Source organism: Rhinatrema bivittatum, chromosome 2 (genome assembly GCF_901001135.1).
Source record: "Rhinatrema bivittatum chromosome 2, aRhiBiv1.1, whole genome shotgun sequence".
Classification (NCBI taxonomy): domain Eukaryota; kingdom Metazoa; phylum Chordata; class Amphibia; order Gymnophiona; family Rhinatrematidae; genus Rhinatrema; species Rhinatrema bivittatum.
In genome coordinates, this window is record NC_042616.1 from 600,816,125 (window position 1) to 600,840,989 (window position 24,865).

The 24,865-nt window shown below is 43.6% G+C and overlaps 1 protein-coding gene across 4 annotated transcripts in view; it reads right to left on the reverse strand.

Moving 5' to 3' along the window:
- Positions 1 to 24,865, reverse strand: part of OSBPL1A (oxysterol binding protein like 1A) — a 546,359-nt gene that overhangs the window by 190,155 nt on the left and 331,339 nt on the right. The gene's annotated exons all lie outside the window — the stretch shown is intronic.

A 24,865-nucleotide genomic window follows, 5' to 3' on the forward strand; every position in this document is an offset into this window, starting at 1 on the left:
AGGTAGAGAACACTAGGATTCCCCACTATTTTTATATATGTAGTCATGATGAGTTAGTTTGCATTTTAGCTGACAGTTTCCAGTGGGAGGGAAAGCCTCATGGTTGTTGCTTGTGCTGGAAACAGGCATAAAGGACACATATGGGCCGATGCAATACCGGCACGCAGAAAACGGGTGCTCATGATTGACTGCCCGCTCTCCTAATGCATGCCAATGCACCTCTCCAAGGTGCCCAATATAATGTTTAGGTGGGTTTCTGCGGTAAAAGGAAGCACTTTACCCAAGGCAAGTCTTGTCTCACAAATCTGCTTCACTTTTTGAAGGAGTTAATAAACATGTGGATAAAGGTGAACCAGTAGATGAGGTATATTTTGATTTTCAGAAGGTGTTTGACAAAGTTCCTCATGAGAGGCTTCTAGGAAAAGTAAAAAGTCATGGGATAGGTGGCGATGTTCTTTCGTAGATTGCAAACTGGCTAAAAGACAGGAAACAGAGAGTAGGATTAAATGGACAATTTTCTCAGTGGAAGGGAGTGGGCAGTAGAATGCCTCAGGGATCTGTATTGGGACCCTTACTTTTCAATATATTTATAAACGATCTGGAAAGAAATACAACAAGTAAGGTAATCAAATTTGCAGATACAAAATTATTCAGCGTAGTTAAATCACAAGCAGATTGTGATAAATTGCACGATGACCTTCTGAGACTAGAAAATTGGGCATCCAAATGGCAGATGAAATTTAATGTGGATAAGTGCAAGGTGATGCATATAGGAAAAATAACCCATGCTATAGTTACACAATATTAGGATCCATATTAGGAGCTACCACCCAAGAAAGATCTAGGAGTCATAGTGGAGAACACATTGAAATCATTGGTTCAGTGTGCTGCGGCAGTCAAAAAAGCAATGTTGGGAATTATTAGAAAAAGAATGGAGAATAAAACAGAAAATGTCATAATGCCTCTGTATTGCTCCATGGTGAGACCACACCTTGAATACTGTGCACAATTCTGGTTGCCGCATCTAAAAAAAAAAAAAAATATATATATATATATATATATATATATATATATATATATATATATAGTTGCGATGGAGAAGGTACAGAGAAGGGTGACTAAAATGATAAAGGGAATGAACAGCTCCCCTATGAGGAAGGACTAAAGAGGTTAGGACTTTACAGCTTGGAGAAGAGTCAGCTGAGGGGGGATATGATAGAGGTCTTTAAAATCATGAGAGGTCTAGAACGGGTTAATGTGAATAAGAAAATTATTCCTTACCTGCTAATTTTCGTTCCTGTAGTACTAAGGATCAGTCCAGACTGTGGGTTATGCTCCCAGTCCAGCAGGTGGAGTCAGAAGCAAAAATTAGAGGGGGTTCTATATGACGTGACCCCCTGTGCCTCAATCCTCAGTAACTAGACTTAAAAAGCCAAAGAGAAGAGACGGAGGGATCAAGAATAACAACTGTTCAACAATAATGAACGAAGATTAAACTAATAACAAACAACCTACAAAAGGAACTTGTCAAACCGAAACTGTGTAAGAACAGAAAGTCCTGAAAAAACCCAGGACGAGCTTGAAAGAAGAAGCAGTAGAAACGATAGGAGTGAAGAGCAGAGGCTTATCCCAAAAACAACCCTTAAATTCTAGGGAGGGGCGTCTGGACTGATCCTTAGTACTACAGGAACGAAAATTAGCAGGTAAGGAATAATTTTCTTTTCCCTGTACGTACAAGGATCAGTCCAGACTGTGGGATGTACCAAAGCTTCCCTACTCCGGGTGGGCCGATACCAGCCCTGCTCTCAAGACACTATCTCCAAAGGAACCGAAACCCGGAGCCCGAATATCCAAACGATAGTGTCTAGAGAAAGTATGTAGAGATTTCCAGGTGGCCGCTCTACAAATTTCTTGAGCAGACACCAAAGAACTTTCTGCCCAGGACGCAGCCTGCGCCCGGAGGGAATGTGCCTTAACCCCCAGAGGTGGTTGGCGCCCTTTCCCTATGTATGCAGCAGAAATCGCACCTTTCAACCATCGAGCAATGGTTGTCTTAGAAGCCATCTGACCCTTCCTGGGGCCAGACCATAGAACAAAAAGATGATCCGTGAGACGAAAGTCATTGGTAGATTCCAAATACTGCATGAGACATCTTTTAACATCCAGACTACATAGTTGTCTGGAATCAGACACGGAGAAAGAAGGGAGTTCTACCGACTGATTCAAGTGGAAAGAAGAAACCACCTTTGGAAGAAAAGAGGGAACAGTCCTTAGGGAAATACCGTCCTCTGAAATACGGAGGTAAGGTTCTCGGCAAGACAAAGCTTGGAGTTCTGAAATACGACGAGCTGAACTTATGGCTACCAGAAAGACAGACTTTAGAGTGAGGTCTTTGATGGTGGCCGTGCGTAAAGGCTCAAAAGGAGGTCCTACAAGAGCCTCAAGAACCAAATTGAGACTCCAAGAGGGACATGGCGATCTGGAAGGAGGATTCAATTGCCGCACACCCTTAAGAAAACGGAGTATATCTGGATGAGAAGAGAGTGGAGAAATCATTCCCGTCTGCAACAACGCTCCCAATGCTGCTACTTGCACCCTAAGGGAGTTATATGCAAGACCCATGTCAAGGCCATCTTGAAGGAAAGCTAAGACTTGAACTACCGAGGCATTAGTCGGTACAATGTCACGACCAACACACCAATCCTCAAAAACTTTCCAAACTCTGATATAAGTGACCGAGGTGGAAGTCTTTCTAGACCGCAACAGAGTGGAAATAACCGCCTCGGGATATCCTTGATGTCTCAACTTGCGCCTCTCAAAAGCCAGGCCGCAAGACAGAAGCGATCTGCCCCTTCTAAAAATATTGGACCCTGTTTGAGAAGACGAGGAAGATGACTGAGACGTATTGGCCCTTCGCGAACTAGAAGAAGCAGGTCCGCGAACCATGGTCTCCTTGGCCATTCCGGGGCTACCAGAATTACCGGTCCTGGGTGAACTTCTATGCGACGAAGTACCCGTCCCACTAGGGGCCACGGGGGAAATACATACAGCAGAATCTGTCTGGGCCACGGGAGGACCAGAGCATCTACCCCTTCTGCCCCGTGCTCTCTTCTGCGGCTGAAGAAACGAGTGGCCTTTGTGTTCTTGGCTGTGACCATGATATCTACGTGGGGGGGACCCCAACGATCTTCTATGAGAATCATCGCCTCTCTGGAGAGCTCCCACTCTCCCGGATCCAGACGTTGTCGGCTGAGAAAATCCGCCTGAACGTTGTCTATGCCTGCGATGTGAGAGGCAGCTATCAGAGACAAGTGTTGTTCCGCCCACTGCATTAGCCTTTCCGCTTCCCATACAACCAGGGGACTCCTCGTGCCTCCCTGACGGTTGATGTAAGATACCGTGGTTGCATTGTCCGAGAGAATCCTGACTGCTCTTTGACAAACAAGAGGAAGGAATCCCTGTAAGGCAAGGCGAACGGCCCTTGTCTCCAACTGGTTGATGGACCACTGACTCTGCTCTTGTGTCCAAATTCCTTGAATGGAGCTCGACTGGCATACCGCCCCCCCAACCCGTGAGGCTGGCATCCGTGGTGACTACTAACCAATCTGGTGTCTCCAAGGATACTCCCTGGGCCAGATTGTGAGAATCCAACCACCAAAGGAGACTGAGTCGAGCTGCCGGTGGAATTGGAAGAACCGCACTGTACTCGTGAGAAGTCGGCTTCCAACGGGATAGCAGAGCCTTCTGTAGAGGTCGAAGATGCGCAAAGGCCCATGGAACTAGATCGATCGTGGAGGCCATAGTTCCCAGTACTTGTAGATAATCCCAGGCTGTTGGAACTTGGAGAGTCAAGAAACGAGAGACCTGTTCTCTCAATGCCTGCGCTCGCTCTGGACGTAAGAACACTTTTCCCACTCTCGTGTTGAAGTGAGCGCCCAGAAAATCCAACGACTGAGATGGAGTAAGACGGCTTTTGTCGTAGTTGATTATCCAGCCCAGGGACTGAAGCAGGGACACTACCCTGTCCACTGCAAGGATCCCCTGTCTTCGGGACTTTGCCCGAATAAGCCAGTCGTCGAGATATGGATGAACCAGAATTCCTTCCCAACGAAGGGCCGCTGCGACTACGACCATAATCTTTGTAAAAACTCGAGGAGCTGTGGCTAGACCAAAAGGTAGCGCCTTGAATTGGAAATGCTGCCCTAGGATTTTGAAGCGGAGAAAGCGTTGAAAATCCGGATGGATCGGAATATGGAGGTATGCCTCCGTTAAATCCAAAGAAGCAAGAAATTCTCCTCGATGGACCGCTGCTAAGACCGACCTGAGCGTCTCCATGCGGAAACGAGGTACCCTGAGTGCCCTGTTGACAGTCTTGAGGTCTAGAATGGGTCGGAAAGATCCCTCTTTTTTGGGAACCACAAAATAAATGGAGTAGTGACCTCGACCCAGCTCGGTGACGGACACTGGTCTTATCGCTCCTAAAGCCCGCAGACGCTGAAGAGTCTGATGGACGGCTTGCTGCTTGTGGAGAGAACCGCAAGGCGAGAAGAGAAATCTGTCTCTGGGGGCGTAGACAAAATCCAATGCGTAACCTTGACTTAGGATGTCCAGAACCCACTGGTCCGACGTGATGCGAGCCCACTCCCTGTAAAAGAGGGAGAGCCGGCCCCCCACCCGCGGGGTCAGCTCGTGGGCTAATTTGGCATCATTGTGAAGGTTTAGGGGTCGAGCGAGAGGTTGTAGCCTCTTTGCCCGTTCGCCTACCTCGAAAGGACCGATTCCAGCCTTGAGAGCGATAAGATGGAGTCCTTGAAGCTGGCTGTTGCCCGTTTGTTCGAGCGCGACGCTGGTTCCGAGATCGGTTTCTAGAAAAACTAAAAGACCTAGTCGAACGAGGTCTGTCCTCTGGAAGCTTATGTACCGCATTCTCATTCAGGGACTTGATTATCTGGTCCAAATCCTCTCCAAAAAGGAACTTTCCCTTAAAAGGTAAAGAACCCAGACGTGTCTTGGAAGAGGAATCCGCCGACCAGTTGCGGAGCCAGAGAAGACGGCGGGCCGAAACAGCTGAAACCATTGAACGAGAGAGAACTCTAAGAAGGTCATAAAGTGCGTCCGCACCATAGGCTATCACAGACTCTAACCTATCAGCCTGTTGAGCTTCAGCAGTATGGAGATCCTGCGAGGTGAGTAGTTGTTGAATCCAACGTAAGCCAGCCCTCTGCGCAAGAGCAGTGCAGATAGCCGCACGCACTCCGAGAGCCGAGATCTCAAAAATTCTCTTAAGAAAAACCTCCAACTTCCTATCCTGTAAGTCCCTCAGAGCTGTACCGCCCGTTACAGGGATAGTGGTGCTTTTAGTCACCGCAGAGACCGCAGAATCTACTGCCGGTACTTTTAAAAGGTCTAGAAAATCCATAGGAAGAGGATATAACTTTTCCATAGCTTTGCTGACCCTGAGGGAGGCCTCTGGAGTATCCCATTCTCTAGAAATCAGTTGTAAGAAACTGGGGTGAGTAGGGAAAGCCTTAGCCATGGGTCGAAGGCCCGCCAGGAGAGGGTCTCCCTTCTTAATTTTAGGGTCTGAGGGTGTTGGGTCCGGCGGAGGATCAATGTCCATCTCCTGTAAAATATGTGGAATGAGACCTTCCAACTCCTCCAGCTGAAAAATGCTAAGCACTCGGGGATCGTCCCCTTCCAGCTGAACTGAAAGAGAAGGATCATCTCCTGCCAAATCCTGTAACACATTCCCCTGAGGAATAACCGGAGAATTCCGTGGTAGAACCACGGGAGGCTTGTTAGGCAGTGGAGTAGCACTGGTAACTTGGGTCACACCCTGTGCCGAAGGTCCCCCTAATGAAGGATCCAAACGTGGTAACTTGGCAGGAGGAGGACCCCCGGCCGTACCCATCGGCTGACCGCAGCTCTGTAAGAAGGCGCGGTGCATTAAAACTACAAATTCCGGGGAAAAACCTGGTAGTCCTGTAGGTAGCCCCCCCGGGGGTTCCCCTACCGTAAATGGGTCTTCTGAGCCGACTGTGGGAGTCAGAATGGCCGGTGGACGAGAAACTGAATCCCCAATGTCCTCACAATCAGAAGCGCCGGTTTCTCCCTCAGAAAACAAAATGGCCGCCGTTCCCGCGCTCAACGGGAACGGAGCCTGCCGCTGACTAGAAGTGCCGTCCTCCAAGTGGTGTCCTGTGCCTTCCCCTGATGGTGTGCTAACTTTCTCGGGGAGGGTACAATTGGAGCACAGCCCCTCGGCAGAGAGGCGGCTGCCCATACGCCCGCAGGAAGCACAAGAAGGAGTACGCGACATGAGGGAGGAGTTTCTTCCCTCAGGGAGGCAGGAACCAAACGGCGCGGCAGAGACCTGAAACAGGTACTATTAAATAGCGAACGCTAAAAACACCCTCCTCCTTCCTACCAGCCCAAGCACTGCCGGGGAAAGGACCTCCCAGCAGGCAGCAGCCCCGCGGAATGGCGCGTCGCGGGACCGCGGGTAGGAAGACACGACGGACTCGGGAGGGGGTGGTGAAACTGACAGGAAATTTTAGTCAGAAAGTTGTCCTCCAGTGCCGCCCAAAAACGGCAAGAGGAAAAATCCACTGTTTCTGAAAGAAAAAAAGTATTAAAACACTTACCCCAAAGTTTCTTCCCCCAAGAGAGAATGAGAGGAAAAGTGTTCAGAAACAGTAAGTTAACAAGGTCCTGTCAGTAGCAGACAAAAGTCTGAAATAAAAGCTTCAGCCAAATAAAATATTAAAATTATGAAGCTTTCTCTTTTTTTTTTTTTTTAAATTTCTTGATCCCTCAAGAGAATAGGAAAAGACCTAAAGAAGTTGTGCTGGGGACTGAACAGTCCACTGCTCACACCTGCTGGAGTCAGAAGATACTGAGGATTGAGGCACAGGGGGTCACGTCATATAGAACCCCCTCTAATTTTTGCTTCTGACTCCACCTGCTGGACTGGGAGCATAACCCACAGTCTGGACTGATCCTTGTACGTACAGGGAACGGTTATTTACTCTTTCGGATAGTAGAAAGACTAGGGGGCACTCCATGAAGTTAGCATGTGGCACATTTAAAACTAATCAGAGAAAGTTCTTTTTTACTCAACGCACAATTAAACTCTGGAATTTGTTGCCAGAGAATGTGGTTCGTGCAGTTAGTATAGCTGTGTTTAAAAAAGGATTGGATAAGTTCTTGGAGGAGAAGTCCATTACCTGCTATTAAGTTCACTTAGAGAATAGCCACTGCCATTAGCAGTGGTAACATGGAATAGACTTAGTGTTTGGGTACTTGCCAGGTTCTTATGGCCTGGATTGGCCACTGTTGGAAACAGGATGCTGGGCTTGATGGACCCTTGGTCTGACCCAGTATGGCATCTTCTTATGTTCTTAAGTGCCCCAAGCGCCTCCTCAGCAGCAGGCACCCAAGAGAGTTTGTCAGTGTGGGTTAGGAAAATAGACGCTCAGTTTTATCAGTGTCCATTTTCCTAACCTGACCACTGGTAACCCAATTTTTTTTTTATTCCATTTCCTGTTCCTCCAATTTAATATTGCCACGATATTGTCGGAGGAACCGAAAAAAAATAAATTCTTGAGGAGCTCCAAGAATTAACGCCTGCTTTGGGGCAGGTGTTAATTTTTGAGAGTAAAAATGTGCATGTCAGGCGTATTTTATTTTTTTTTGCATCAGGGGTAATAACTAATAACCTCATCAACTTGGATTTACATGTGATACGTGCTATTATCTACACGCTGGTTAGGACGCACATTTGGATGCGCTAATCCCCTCATTGCATAAGAGGTTTTGGACAGGCATCCACAATGTGCGTGTTAAGCAGTGTGCTCGGCCAAGTGCAATATATTGAATTGGTCTGATATGGAATTATCTGAATAGCTCCTGGGTCAAGTTTGGAAATTTTTTGCAAATGTCAAATACTCAAATTCTAAAAATCGTGGCGCTCCAGGGAACAATATGGAACAGGAATTTAAAGGCACATTTTTGGCATTTTGGAGGTGCATAAAAACTATTTTGTGATATTGCTGAGGGAAGAATTTATTATGAAAGGTCTGAATGTTAGTTGAGTAAAATGCAGGAGCAGCTTTAAAGAAGTGCTCTGTGAGGGAAAGCAATGGAAGTTTAAATTTTGGGGAAAAACCCCATGTGTTTTCAATGTTGGTTACAACGGTGAAAAATCATTAAATTCTACTTTGACTAAGTGAATGAGATGAATGAATGGTTTTAGACATTTGGCTTCCTAAAAAGATAACCATTAAAGTTAAAAATATTGAAGACATGGAAATTTTCTATGCCCTTAGATTTGAAAGGTAGAGAATTTAATTTCTGAAAAGTATTGAAATGTAGTCTGGATGAATAGAGGGAAAAAACCCAACCCTCATGAAACAGAAGAAAGCCACAACTACAACGAACAGTGAGCAACACAGCTCTGAGAGTCTACAATTTGAGAAGAGATATTTTGGGATTCAGATTACAGGTCACTGCAATCCAGAACCTCAAAAAAAAAAATTAAGGACTATGACAAATTGACAAGTTAGAGTATCAATGTTCCCCTTAGGGAGTTGACAATTCTAATCCAGTGAGAAGATCCATTAAAGAGACAAAGGGAGCTCAGCTGTTTCAGTAATCTGGAATTACAATCAGACTATACCCTTATTAAAAAAAAGTTAGATGCTGTGCAGTTAAAGGTTATATAAAACTCCTGACCCATAATACTGTTTTTAATGTATGGAGAACAAACTTATGAATTCTAGGGGTATGCAGGCGAAAAAAAAATGTGTTGTCATTTTGGGCAAATTTCCGTGCCATTTAGGTTTTCCCAATTTTCTTCTTTAGATTTCAGAAATAGTACACACTTTTTGCAAATTCGATTTAAAAAAAAAAAGGGAAATCCATGTTTTCTATCATTTTAACTTGAAAAAGATGTGAAAACAGATATTGAGATTGTCTGTTTCAAACAAATGCACCTCTCTAATAAACTCCTAAAGCTAGAATAGAGAAGCAAAAAAATGTCTGAAAATATTGAAAAAAGTGTTCCCAATAAATAGGAACATTAGGTAGGAATACAGTTATCCTTCTGTTTTCTATAGTAAAAACAAAGTACCGTATTTCCACGCATATAACCCGCGGGTAATGTGCGTTTTTACCTACCCCGCATGCCCCCCGCGGGGTATAAACGTGGGCGGGTTATCCAGAAAAAATTTTACAACCAATAAAGTTTCCCGACTCTGAATAGGCTGCAGCTGAGAGGAGTCCGTCCTATCCCTGCGCCCGGCCGCTTCCTGATTGGTCGCGTGTTAAATCTAGGCCGCAGGCGGGTGGGCGCTTGTTCCAGGCGGCGGCGGGGGCGGGTGGACGCGCGTTAGTTCGAGACGGCCGGCGGGTGGTCGCGTGTTAAATCTAGGCCGGGTCGCACAGGCGCGCATTCATTCACTGCCGGTGGGGGCAGCCCCCACCGGCAGTGAATGAATGCGCGCCGAAAGCAGCTTGTTCCAGGCGGCGGTGGCGGGTGGACGCGCGTTAGTTCGAGGCGGGTGGTCGCGTGTTAAATCTAGGCCGGGTCGCTCAAGGCAATCTAGGCCGGGTCGCTCAAGGCAGTCACATGCCGTGACGTCACGGCATGTGACTGCCTTGAGCATCGAATCGCAGGGGTCGCATTCATTCACTGCCGGTGGGGGCTGGGGCAGCCCCCACCGGCAGTGAATGAATTCATTCATCCAGGCGGAGGAGCCGGCTGCTTTCAGCTGCCGCTGCCGGCTGCTTTCGGCGCTCAAGGCAGTAGCGGCGAAAGCAGCCGGCTCCTCCGCCTGGATGAATGAATGCGACCCCTGCGATTCGATGCTCAAGGCAGTCACATGCCGTGACGTCACGGCATGTGACTGCCTTGAGCGACCCGGCCTAGATTGCCTTGAGCGACCCGGCCTAGATTTAACACGCGACCACCCGCCTCGAACTAACGCGCGTCCACCCGCCACCGCCGCCTGGAACAAGCTGCTTTCGGCGCGCATTCATTCACTGCCGGTGGGGGCTGCCCCCACCGGCAGTGAATGAATGCGCGCCTGTGCGACCCGGCCTAGATTTAACACGCGACCACCCGCCGGCCGTCTCGAACTAACGCGCGTCCACCCGCCCCCGCCTGGAACAAGCGCCCACCCGCCCGCGGCCTAGATTTAACACGCGACCACCCGGCTCCCGCCGCCCGCCTGGACCCACGCGGCCCTCCGACAGGTATTTAAAAATTTATTTTTTTTTTGAATTGCGGGTTATATGAGGAGGCGGGGTATATTAAAACTTTTTTTCATAAATCTTGAAAACCTGCGGGTTATGTGTGTGGGCGGGTTATATACGTGGGCGGGTTATTGTCGTGGAAATACGGTACACAGATGGTATGTCTGCTAGGAAGCATACACTTTAGATGTCAGAAGATCTGTAGTGACAGGGTTTTATTAAAGTTAGGTAGTAGGTTTACAAGCAAGACACTGACCAGAGACACAGAAGAAGAGAACATTGCACTCTAGCTATGCTCCTAACACACAAGTTTACCAGAAAAGCTAAGTATGTATACATCACAAAAAAACAAAACAGGTCTGATAGGAATTGGACACTCCAATACTACAGTTTGCTACCAAAAATCAGTGCAGTAAGAGTTTCAGCTCAGAGTGGGATTTTACAGACTTATGCTGTTTCCCTATTGTAGATCCAAGTTTAAACTACTCCTTATGTTCAAGGCACTAAATGATCAAGGACTGCAGTTTCATCTGTCCAGATATTTTTTTTTTTTTATTATATACCGACAGTCTGAGATATCACATCAGTTTACATTCAGGTACTGTAGGTATTTCCCTATCCCCAGAGGGCTTACAATCTAAGTTTGTACCTGAGGCAATGGAGGGTAAAGTGACTTGCCCAAGGTCACAAGGAGCGACAGTGGGACTCTAACCCTCCTCCCTTGTGGTCCTCACATGAGAATCTTTTGGATTAGGTTGCCTTGGGTGAATTCCTTATTCAAGGAGGCAGGTAATAAACCCAATTAGAAAGCTCATTGGCACTGGGTGGGGGGGGGGGGGGGGGGGGGGGAGTCTCCTGTGCCAAGCCTATCCCTGGAATCTGCTCCCTCATGACTTACACAGGCAGATAGTGTTTGACGCGCTAGCTTTACCCCTTATTCAGTAAGGGGTAATAGCGCGTCGAAAACGTGCTGCCAACCCCCCAAAACTAATAGTGCCCGCAACATGCAAATGCATGTTGCGGGCACTATTAGTTATTCCCACGCAATTCAGTAAGTAAAATGTGTAGCCAAGCTGCACATTTTGCTTTCAGAAACTAGCACTTACCGAAAGTTAGGCATTCATTTCTGCCAGCACCAGGAAAGTGTACAGAAAAGCAGTAAAAACTGCTTTTCTGTACACCCTCCAACTTAATATCATGGTGATATTAAGTCTGAGGTCCCAAAAGTAAAAAATTTAAAAGAATTTTAAAAATCAGCCCACGCCTCGCAGGTTGAAAACCGGACGCTCAATTTTGCCGGCATCCGGTTTGCGAACCTGTGTGTCAGCGGGTTTGAGAACAGATGCCGGCAAAATTGAGCGTCGGCTGTCAAACTCTGACAGCTGCCGCTATCAGAAAAAGAGGTGCTAGGGATGGGCTAGTGTCCCTAGCGCCTTTTTACCGCGGCCCTCATTTGAATACTGAATCGCATAAATAGGAGAGTGGCCTGTGTGCGTGCCAGGAGAGCGGGCGCTTGCCAGCTCTCCCGCTACTTTTACTGTATCGGCCTGATAGTTGGCTACCTGACATTTCCTGAAACCACTGAAGACCTGGCTCTTCCTGTCACTTAGTTCAAAGAATGTGTTCTGCTTATCCTAGCCTACTGTATTGTCAGATTGGGTCCCCTGACTCCTACTGAGCTCATTATGCCTTGCAGTCTCATCACCGTATTTATCTTCCATAACCATTGTAATTTTGTACCTCCACTTTCTATCTACTTCTTGTAGATACTGACACCCTGTGGAATGTTTATAGTGCTCCTCTTACTATACTCTGATGCTACTGTGCCCTTGACCTCATGGGTTTGCTACTGTCTGCACCTTATAATACCACTCCCTGTAGCTTTACTGTAATTCACTTTTGTATTCCCACCCCATGTTATGACGCTCTATAAATATTGCAATTGTAATCCACAATGAACTTGGAAAGTGTAGAATATAAATCCAATAAAATGTGGCCTCTTGAATAGCCAGTTTTGATGCCATGACCAGCTTCCATTCCAAAAGGTTCAATGTCCATCTAAATTTTCACAAATATTCCTTTCTACTCCATGATATCTAGAGCAGAGGTTTCCCATCTGTCAGAGGATCCCCCAGTCAGGTTTTCAGGATATCCACAATGAATATGCATGAGATAAATCTGTATGCAATGCCTCCAGAGTATGCACATTTTCTCATGTATGTTCATTTATGGATATCCTAAAACCCTGACTGGCTGGGGGTCCTCCATGACAGGTTTGGGAACCTCCAATCTAGAGAAAGGGAAATGCAAAAGGAATGCAAGAAAATATTTTATAGGAATGGTAGAAACCTGGAAAAAAGACTTCCAGTAGAAGTGTTAAGAGTTAAAAAGGTAAAAGATTTCAAATATGCTGGCAGTAGACATAAAAGGGATCTTAGCAGCTGGGTGGGAGATCAGAAGTTTACTAATACTGATACAGTAGGCAGGTATAAACAGGCAAGGGGGAGGGAGCAAGTCTTATCTGTCATTCTTTTTCTACAATACTGCTCTGTTGCTGTACATTAAAAATGCTTATTCTTGTGGTAGAAAAAAAAATATATCAAAAGCCTCACTTAAAACAGTTTACTTTGGAAAACAGAGGTTTAAAGTAATTACCAGATGCCTGATAGCTGACAGGGTTTTGAAATAGCATTATTTGTTAGATTTATAAACCATTGTTCAAATAAGATCTCAAGATGATTGATGTTCAAATTACATCAATAAAATAAATTTCATAATTCAAATTAACACATTTAAATACAGTAAATAAAACAAATTAAACATTGCTCAATAAAGTGCCAAGGCCCTTAATATTAGTTTAACCAAGAGATTTAAGAACCAAAAGAAATTCAGCACTAACCATGGGTTGTAACCAGTCTTAGTGAGAACAATCTGGAAAGGTAGTCAAAAAAAGAAGAAAAAAAAAAGGCAATCCTTGCTTTCATCCATTTGTGAAACCTTAAGTCTGTCTCTAGCTGGATTTTCCCTGTGCAACAAGACCCATAACCCTAGGCGTGGCACAGGAGAAATCCCTCTCCCACGCCATCGTTAAACCATGACCCTTCACAGCGGGCACACTGTTAGAGCTTACTGAGCTGAGCGCAATGTATGACCGGGCCTATACTGCATTAGGCGCTGCGTCAAACAGCTCCAATACCATATAAACAAGCTAACACTGTTACAAAGATATTTGCTTTTATGGGGTGGGGGGAGGGGAAGAGTCTGCTAGTGGAAATGTAGTGGGTTGTGCCACCCCTGGAAGAGAGAACTTGGGGTGTGGTTTTGGTTCTGTCCCACTCCTCTCTTTGGGGGTAGGCAAAATGGGTGCCTCAGAAGCAGGGTGGGACAGGGAAGAGAGGGGAAAATTGTGCTGACCTTCTTCTGGCTATTTTATAATGGGGAAATATTTGTGTTATGATTTTTGTTTTTTATAAGTGTTTCTGGGTCTCTGAGAAGAGTATAAGGTAACAAAGTAACAGCTGCAACTAATGGAACCTAATTTTTGGGATGCATATGTACATGAGGAATCCACAAGTGTGTAGATGTGTGAAAGATACCCTTCTCAGAACTCTCCTGTCCAGAAAATCTGGTGTGTACAGGATACCAAATACAAAAGCTATTAGACACACGCACAGACACAGTGATCTCATAAGCCAGGGGAGCCAACTCCGGTCCTTGAGAACCACAAGCAAGCCAGGTGTTCGGGATATTCCTAATATGCATAAGAAAGTTGCACACAATAGAGGCAGTGCATGTAAATCTCTCATGCATATTCTTTGTGGCTCTCAAGGAATAGAGTTGGCCACCCCTATCATAAGCCTTTTCATTCAGAAAGAAGTAATTATATGCTATTTTTAGCCTAATTGCCATACACATTTTTCTCATTTTACTACTACTGATATTGTTTGGGGGTTCTTATGTGTATATTCTTCTCTTCAATAAAAGTTATTCTGATAAAAAAAAAAAAAGCTGCATAGATTACAATTGGCCCTGGACTATATTCTGGATCTAGTCTTCTGGCATGTTCATTAGTAAAGACTAAAAAAAGCCACCCCAACCACGAGGCCCAAGTGCTCTGTCTAGAAGATCCTATTCAGCCCCTCTGGTGGTATTTTCAGTTCTCACACTGTAGATTTGTCTCTCCAGAAGTCACTTACTTGTTAGAGAAGTATATGAGGCTCAGAGTCAACCCAATCAGCAACCCTATTGTCTTCCAACAAATCTGTACACACAGACAATTCCTTTACCTCTTTCTAGAAGTACATAATCTGGCAGTGATGCAAAAATATTCATGATTATTCTAGGCCTCCTGATATCTTTTCACTGAGATGCACTAGCGTGAAAATAAATCACAGGATGTGTGAAGTCTGCAGAAGTAAAGTCTGATGAATAAAATGACTTCATAATTTAGTTTTCTGACTAGACTGCAAAATATGAAAAAAATGAATATGCATTACTGATTTAAATTTTATACCTTCTAAAAATGAAGGTATTTTTAAATTATGAATATCGTTATATAAAACTAAATTTAAATAAAGGTTTCCTGCCCAACAATCTGCATAGTTAAAATCAATTCCACTCTGAATAGGATTATATATACACATTAGTATGAGTATTTATGCAAGGGCTCGCATCCCCGTGCGTGAAAGCCCCATCCCTAACTGTGATGCCACTGGGTCGGGGCAAGCTCACCTCTATCTCCTCCTAAACAAGGAGGAGCATCCCCCTGATGGCCGAGTGCGCGTGCCAGACCAGTCGGGTGAGTGCAACGTCATTGGCCTGCGACGCGCCCTGGAAGCGCGTCGCAGCGCCAATAAGAGGGTCCTGTCACCGCCGTTAGCCTCTTTTACCCGCAGCAACGGCACAAAACCCTATCCACTCACCCCCAGTAACCAGAAAAGTCATGTTAAGAATAGCAATAACCGCCATTCACTATCACGAACGTACATATTAGTAATTAGTAATCTTATGTTAGTTAATAAGTTTACTTCAACAGTTATGCTTGTTCCTCTGCTCTATCAAACTCTCACAGCATGCAAGGTGTATTGTGTCGCAGCTTTAGGCGGGTGCACGAGCAGGGGGTCGTATTAAGTAGGCTGGAGGTATGGGCCCCCTTGCTAGCAAGAGCAAGGCGGGAGGCTGGAGAAGGGGGAGAGATGGAGATAATCTCTAGAGAGAGATAATGATATATATATACACACACACATTTGGTCAAATTGTTTAAAGTACAATAAATCTGCGGCCTTTTCCACCATAAAGGTCTATTGCCTCGTATTTCGTAGTCTTACAAGAATTTTGTGACAATATGAAAATTCAGGACAAGAGGGGAGAGGGGGAGTGGGTGGGCCACGCATCAGCGATCTCGCTGTTAATTTTTAAATATGCCATTTAGCATGACCTTGATGTGCATGTTGCTGCTATGAATGTACCACATACAGGACAAAGAAGAATTACATATAAGATGACAGATTTTGGAAAGATCTGACCCTAGAAAATATTGGAGACAATTTAAGGTGGGGGAAGAAGACATATGTCAGAGTCAGTCACACAGATGGGTACCAGATTTATATGCCAACATCCTATTTCAGGACATCCCAAACTTGCCCTGGTGATCTCCCAACAGCTGGTTGGAGTATTCGCAATATCTACAATGAACTATAGGTGAGATAGAGGAGTCTGCTTTACGCATCCATTTCTCCTCTGTCATATTTAACATGATGGATCCAGGTTGATGGCACTAATATTTGAAAAGGAGAGAGCAGCTTTTAAACTAGAACATGGGGGAAAGCAGACTGTCGCTCACCAGTACATGGTTTGGAGGGCCTTATCTTCAAAGGATCCTAACAAAACAGGGAACTTAGCGCATACCAATAGAGAAGTTTCAATAAAGGCAAAAGCAATCCAATTGCCTTTAAATAAAGAGCAGACAGTTAAGATTTCCAACTATGCTTGTCAATTGCAAGGAAATTTGTATATATAAATAAAAACATAGCTTGAAATATCTGCGTACAAATGTCAGAATTCTAAAAAAAAAAAAAAAAAATGGGAAGAGTTAGAACGTACAATACTGAATAAAAAGCAGACATGATATTTCAGAGTCCTTGTAGAAGGAGAATAACCAATAAAAAACATACCACAGTACAAATTATAACCACAATGATAGGGTGGATCAAATTAGTCAGTGGGTGTCTTGGGGGCGGGGGCCTATGTTAAAGATAGCATAGATTCAAACCAGATAAGGAGAAATGCACTGTGGAATCTTTATGGATACAAATTCCATGTGTGATGGGAAAGTATAGCAGTGGGGATATTCTACTTCCGCCTGGCAGAAGGGCTTTCCAAACCTGTCCTGAGGACCCCCCAGCTAGCATGAGAGAAGTTTGCATATTAGAGACTTATGTATAATCATTTTTAATATACTGAAAACCCGACTGGTTGTGGGGTCCCCAGGACAGGTTTGGGAAGTCCTGGAATAGATGATGAAATGTTGACAGAAATTAGGAAAGCTAACAAATTTGGCAACACGGAAATAGGTGATTTCAATTAACCCAATATTGATTGGGTAAATGTCACATCAGGACATGCAAGAGTTTTTAGATAAATGACTGCTTTATCCACGAACCAACAAGAGGGGGAGTTTAGTTTAAATCTAATTCTTAGTGAAATGCATGATTCCATGCAAGAGGTAACGGTAATAGAGCCTAACACACTATCAAATTTGACTGAACTGGAGAAAGGACATTAAGAAAAGCTGCTGCTCTAGCATTTAGCTTTCTAGAGGAAGAATGATAAAATGAGGAAAACTCGAAGATGCATCTGCAAATGTTAAGAGTTTACATCCAGCGTGGACACTGTTTAAAAATCACATCTTGGAAGCCCAGACCAGATATATTCAGCATATTTTTAAAAAGGAGAAATAGGTCAAATGACTGCGGGCATGGTTAAAAAAATTGAAGTGGAAGTGCCAATTTTAACCAAAAAATTAAACTTTTCAATAATTGGAAACAGGATCCAAAATTTGTTTAATTTTATATTCTGCTTTTTGGCACAAAGCAGATTTGGCACAAAGCAGAGGAATAGCCTAGTGGTTAGAGCACTGGACTGTGGACCAGGAGACCAAGGTTCAAGTCCCGCTATCGCTCCTTGTGACCTTGGGCAAGTCACTTTACCCTCCATTGCCTCAGGTACAAAAACTTAGATTGTAAGCCCTCTGGGGATAGGGAAATACCTACAGTACCTGAATGTAAACCGGTGTGATATCTCAATTAAGATGAATGTCGGTATATAAAAATAATAAATAAAATAAAAAAAATAATATTAGGGTCCATATTAGTCACTACTCAGTAAAGGAAGCTAAGCATCATCATGAACAATGTGTTGAAATCCTCAGCTCAGTGTGTAGAGGTCAAAATAGAAGCTAGAATTGTTAGGAATAGAGAACAAAACTATTATGCATCCACACCATGAGTATCATGTGCAGTTCTGGTCACCCCATCTCAAAAGGGACATAGACATAGAAAAAGGTTCAGAAGAGAGAGAAAAATGATAAAGGGGGATGGAAAAACTCCCTTAAGTAGAAGGGTTAAATAGATTAGGACTCTTTAGCTTGGAGAAAAGATATGACAGAGGGGGTATGTATGATTGAGGTTTAGGTTTATAAAATCATGAGTGAGGTGGAATGGGTTAATAGAAAACATTTATTTATCCTTTCAAACCCTAGGACTAGGGAACACTACATGAAACTAGAAACAGGAAGATTTAAAACAAACCATAGGAATGTTTTTTGGGGTTTTTTTTACATTTTTTATTTATGCATATTTATGCATTACATTTCAAAGAATAATTCCTTGAAATTGCAAGCTGAATAAGGATTTTTTTTTCACTCAGTACACAATCAAGCTATGGAATCAGTTGCCAGAGGATGTGGTCAAGGCAACTAATAGTGGGGTTCAAAAGAGGACTGGATAAATTGCTGAAGGAAAGGTGCATAAACTGTTAACTAGGTAGACCTGGGAAAGTCAGCACTTATCTCTGGGTGTGTAATAGATCAACTATTTGCCAATCCTTGTGACCTTGGGCAAGTCACTTTACCTTACATTGCCTTAGGTACAGACCGAGTCCCTAATTCACTAAGGGCTTTTCCCCATAGACGCAAAATGAGAGAAAAGCCTTAATGAATCAGGCCCTTAAATTGTAAGCCCTCTAGGGGTAGAGAAATACCTACAGTACCTGCATGTAATCCACTTTGACATGCTAAAAGGCAGAATATAAATCAAATAGATATACTATTTGTAACCTGAACTAGTTTGAGCCAGGATGCTGGTCCTGGACCTTTGGCTGATCCAGCATGTTCTTATGAGCATTAGACAATGGAGAATATCCGTAAATGGAGTTCACTTAGAGAAAAGGGTGATGTGTAGAATGCCCAAGGGATAGGTCCTGGTTCTTTTCAGTATTTTGAGTGATACTGTAAATGGGTTCTTAAGGAAGGACTGCCTTTTTACAGATGACATTAAGATTTGTAATAGAATGGGTACACTAGATGGAAGACAAAATAAGAAGCAACCTCAAAGTTCAAGGAAAATACTGTCATGCATTTGAGGTGCAAAAGTCTTAAGGAACAATATGTTTTTTCAGATACACCTAGAATACATACATGCAGAAGACACAGTCTGCCTCCCAAGATGCTATGTTTAAACAGTGTCCATGCTGGATATAGACTTCATATTTGACGATGCATTTTTTTTTCTATTTCTCATTTTATCACAGTCTCCTTTTAGAAAGTTAAAGCCTTTGAATACTGATGTGCACCAATGAGGACAGTTCTTGGGATATCATCTGACGATCTCAAGGTAGTGAAACAGTGAAAAAAGTGGTTGCCAGAACCAGAGGAATACTAGATTGCACAGGAAAAAGCATAACCAGTAGGAGAAAGGGAGAGTAATGACTGTCTAGACCTCATTTGGAGTAATGGGTCCCATTCTGAAGTTGTACCTCCAAAAGAAATAAAGACAGTTCAAAAGAGGACTACCAAACTGCACCAAAATCCCTAACATACTTTACAGTAATGCATTTAGGTACTTAAAGGAGAAAGAGGGATGGTGGGTATGATAGACATTAAAATACCTGAAAGGTATAAATGCATAAGCAATATATTTTTTTACATGACTAGGAAAGGAATTTCTAGAACAAGTAGTCAATAGGAAACTCCAAGGAGATTACTCATCACTAACAGAAAATATTTCTTCACGGAAAGAGTGATGAGATATAAACATGTTGCTTGTTTTCTATGTATCACTAGGAGGATCACCATAAATATGATAAGTCAGTGGTCAGTAATATGTGCAGAGGTAATTGCTGCATTCCTGTTCTGCTAGGATTAATATTACATCTAACACAGGAGTTTAAAACAGTATTGACATACAGGACTCCAAGATGAGGCATGGCCTAGTGGTTAGAAAAGTGGGCCGAGCACCTGGGAAGCCAAGGTTCAAATCCTACCTCTCTTGCTGATGTTCCAAGTGACCCTGGGCTAGCCACTTCACCTGCCATTGCCTCAAGTAGAGACAAGCTGTAAGCCTTCCCTGGGGCAGGTACCTACCTATTGTACCTGAATTAACTGAGCACGGGTTTGAAGAGGCAAATAATCATAATCCAAATGTAAGTTTAAGTAATCCTTTTTGATTGCCTTCTCTAGAATGTTCATTTAAAAACAAGCATTATAAAATTTATTTTATAAAAGACCACTTAACATGGAACTCTTTCAGATTTACAATTAGCATTATAAAGACAGTAGTCATTTTACTTGAAACAAAGACCTATTAAGAAATATGAGTAACCTGTTCCAGACAGTGAGATGATGTATTCCCAACATCAAATTCCATCTGACAACTGAAGCAAGCATTAATGTACTTAAACAGCATAATTTGCTGGTACGGTATTAAATCACCAAATGAGCAAACTGCATGTTAAGACCTAAATCTGCCCATTCCAGATTTAAACATGACCACTGCCTTCCCCACACCCTTCCACCCCCATGATGGGATACGCAGGAACCCACATCACTTCAAGTGCTAGAAAATTCCTCCTTGGAGGCATCATTTCAGTCATTCTAAGCTGACAAGGGCCATCCTCCCCAGGCCCAATGGATTTTTGGAGAGAAGGAGTGGAACTGAACCCAGGACTCTTACACCGTACATAGTTCACAGTGATACCGCCCAAGTCACAGAGCTAGTCCCTGAACTTGTACTTCTATCAGGTCTTAAAAAATGCAATTTCAGTCCATTTTGCAGACACATTTGAATCTCTTTATATGCGGTTTCTCACTGCCAAGGGACATGGAACTGATTTAGACTGCAACAGCTTACTGAGGGGTAGAATAGTTTGGGATATGAATGGTATATTCCACTCTATTGTACTATTTCCTCCATAAATTATCACCTTCAAAACAGCACACTTGCTGCATCATCTAGACGTCTTTACCAACAGAGAACCAGCAGAGCCCTGGAGCAGGAAACAGGGGAAGAGGCCTGGGCACAGAATGCTGGGGGGAAATGGAGGACACGGCAGGAACCAGCATCACTTAAAAAAAAAAGTTCAACTACAGCCAGTGCCAGGTAAGAAATCCCAATTAGAACAGGTTTTTTGTTTATGCTGTGCCATGAGGTAGGTAATAGGCACAAGGAAGAAGAAAAAAAAGAGGGTGGCTAGAACCAGCTGCAGAAGGCACAAGCCAAGGGGAGATGGAATAAGAGCACTCTGCTTCAGTTCTCAGTGAGACCTGACTATTTCCATACACACATTTTAATAAGCTCATCCGTCCAGGAGCAACATGGATTCCTTGTGGGTTATAATGATTTTACTGGATCATATTACTCAAAGACACTGAAGATCTGAAGACAGGACCTATGTGGTTTCAAAAGCTCATGCACATAATCATAGCTTAGATTAGTCCAAAAACAGTTATCATACCCTACAAAAAAATCTAACAGTACAGATGGCAGGGCTAACAAGGGTAGAGCAGTTCTATATATATTAGGGGTTTTTTTTTTTTTAATTTAAATAGAAAAATTAGAGATGTCAATACATAAACATTTGTTTCCACGTTTGATGGCACTCTTCCAATTCAGGTTCTGTTTTCACCTCACACACTGCCAGATTCCTTTTTTCTGGTTCTCCTTTTCTTGTGTTTCTTCCTCCCTTCGTTTGACTTCTACTCTTCATTTTTTTTTTCTAAATCTCTAGCCTTCTTTCAACAATGCCACCTGATCACTTGTTTCTCCTCTCCAGCTAATATTTGGCAACCTTTCATCTATTGATCCAGTCCACTGCTAGTTCTCCATTTATCACAACTCCTCCTCCAGCTTATGCCCTCTCATATCTCAGAATTGACGCTCAGAATTTCTCATATCTCAGAATTGACGCTCAGAATTTTTCTTGAGTAATTAATAACTGTACCTCAACATGGTAATTCATTAACTCTGCAAACTCCATAACTTTGTTCACACCATTAATTGGTAAATTTGTTCTCCCTGGTAATTTCCTATCTCCTTTTCACTGCTCCAAGTTGTGTAATTCCCTTGTTTTATTGTAACTGCAATCTTTTTTGAGCACCTGTTAATGTTTTGTTGTTATCCTCCTTCACCTCTTGTTAATTGTAAACCGGCATGATGCGATTCTCATCGCGAATGCAGGTATAGAAAAACTCAAAATAAATAAATCTCCTTCCCTCCTCACCCAACTTGCTTCTTTCCAGTTCTCCTCTGTCCTCTCTCCTTGAGATTTATTAATACAGCACATTTATTTAACATTTTTTATATACCGACATCCGTTTGCACATCGTATCGGTTTACAAATAACTTAGAACATGGACAGAAGATCTGTCAAATAGGCATAGCCTTTACAAGGAACCAGGATAAATAGGAGATACATGATAATGTTAAAGATATTTGGATAAATGGTTAACAGATATATATTTATAAACAATATTCAATGTACAATATATACAGGAGGGTTAGAAGAAAATTGGATAGATAGGTTAACTGAAGGGTAAAAATTATAATTAAAATTCAGGGGGAAGGACAGGGGCATGGATATTTATAGTGAAGACGAGAGTTCTGGGATATTAGATTTTGAGGAGATAGTAAAAGCATAATGTGGAAATTAAAGCACATTATTCACATTGTAGAGTATTCATCAGAAGTGCAAAGTGACCTGTAGAGTAAAACTTCCCTCAGTCTCTGGCATCAGACACTATAATCTTTACTGGTCATTACTCCCATTCCTCAGTTAGAACAGAGCAAAGCAAAGCAGAGCCACTTTGCTATACCGAATCCTGTCCCTCATAGCTCCCCCATGAGGCAGGAAGGAGCAGAATGAGGAGGGGGGGGGGGGCCCCAATTCCAGTCTTCCTCTCTTCCCCTGGGGCTGTCAGATGCCAGCAGTGACAGGAAGGAGAGCAGGGGTGGAAAAGAAGCAGCCTCAGGCCAGAGATGCAGCTTCTGAGAGTGAATTGCGGGGATGGAAAAAAGGAAGATGCTGAAAAAGGCATGAGAAGAGGAGGACGTGTGAAATGCCTGGCGGTGGGGGGCGTGAGAACAACTCAAGAGTGAATGTTAAGGACAAAAGATGGAGAGGGAAGGTGGTGCAGAAAGGGGAGTAAATACGAGAAGTGCTGAAGGGGTTAAACATTGGGAGGGAGGGAGGGAGGGGGTGAGTACAAGAAGGGAGTGAATGCCATCATCTCCCTATATTCCATGAAGTCAGGAATACAAACGAGCTGTTCAGCAACTTTTTCCCTCCCCAAGGTCCACAATGCCAAATGCTCCACAACAGCTTTGAGAGGACTGGGATGAGGGAGGGAGAGAGAGAGACAGCAAAGCGGGGTGGGGGGTGCATAAACACCATATGGGAATGAGGTTTGTGTGTGAAATTATGGTGAAAAATGCAAGGGTACAAGAGAGCCGGACAGAGGTGGTGAAGGGGGAGGGAGAGAGCCAGAGATGATGGGGGAAGCGGGTGAGATTGAGAGGAGGAAATGGTTTGATAGGCTTGGGATGAGTAGGTAGATGAGAGCCAGAGGGGGAAGGGGGCAGATGGTGAAAGTGAATCAAAGTGATGAGAGAAGCAAGTGAGGACATAACTGGGGTGAAGGAGTCCATTGAGGGGATGAGGGGAGTGGTGAGTCAGAAAGGAGGTGGATGTTGGAGAATCCAAGTCAGACAGCAAGAAGCAGATGAAAGGAAAGGAAAGATCAAGGTCAAAGGGATAACAGGAAGTAGTGATGACGACAAAAGAGTAAATGGAAGAGAGCTTGAAAAAGGAGTTAGAAATCAGACAAGAAAACAAGAGACCAAGACAAAAACCAATTAGGAACACTCCTCCCCCACTAAGATAAAGTAGAAAAAAGGCATTTTCAATTTCGTGCTTGGAATATATACACAATGCAGTGTTCTAGTTAATATAAAGAAAGGCGCCAAGGTAGAGGGAGAGAAGGCAGTAGAGAGACTAGTGGGAGGGGAGAGAAAGAGAAAGGCATCAGTGTGGGTTGAGGGGGTGGGAGGAAGTGTGCCCTGAGGATGAAAAACATCAAAGTGTGCTCTGAAATAAAAAATGGTTGAGAAGCACTGACATGGTGGAGGGAGAGGCGCAAGCCTAAGGAAACAGAGAAAGTCTATAGAGAAGGAAGGTGCCAGGGGCACTGATGGGAAGTGGGGCTATCTAATAGGAAATGGAAGGCTCTGAGGGAAGAGGGAAGTAGTCTGAGGAGAGAAGGTCATGTGGGAAGAAAGCCATCTAATAGGCAGAGAGGTGAAGACTAAAGAGGTTAGGACTGTTCAGCTTGGAGAAGAGACGGCTGAGGGGGGATATGATAGAGGTGTTTAAAATCATGAGAGGTCTAGAACGGGTAGAAGTGAGTGTTCTTTACTCTTTCAGATAATAGAAAGACTAGGGGGCATTCCATAAAGTTTGCATGTAGCACATTTAAAACTAATCTAAAAAAAATCGAGTTGATTTGATTTGTATCAAGAAAGTCTGTATATAAAAACCCTAAATAAAATAAATAAATCTGAGAAAGTTCTTTCACTCAACGCACAATTAAACTCTGGAATTTATTGCCAGAGGATGTGGTTAGTGCAGTTAGTGTAGCTGGGTTTAAAAAATGGATTGGATAAGTTCTTGGAGGAGAAGTCCATTACCTGCTATTAAGTTGACTTAGAAAATAGCCACTGCTATTATTAGCATGGGATAGACTTAGTTTTTGGGAACTTGCCTGGTTCTTATAGCCTGGATTGGCCATGGTTGGAAACAGGATGCTGGGCTTGATGGACCCTTGGCCTGACCCAGTATGGCATGTTCTTATGATGGTGGGGGGAGGAAGAGAGGTGGTTGTGGAGAAATACAAAACAAACGTTTATTCCATGCTACTTAAAATTTGCTACACAATTTTCACTCAGTGCAATATAAAATAATTTAACCTTATGTTGTAAGACAGTGTGTGTGTCTATTGTACTTGCACATGTCATGGCACTGTCCGCTGCGTGCATACAAGTGTGCATGCATGTTTTTTTCT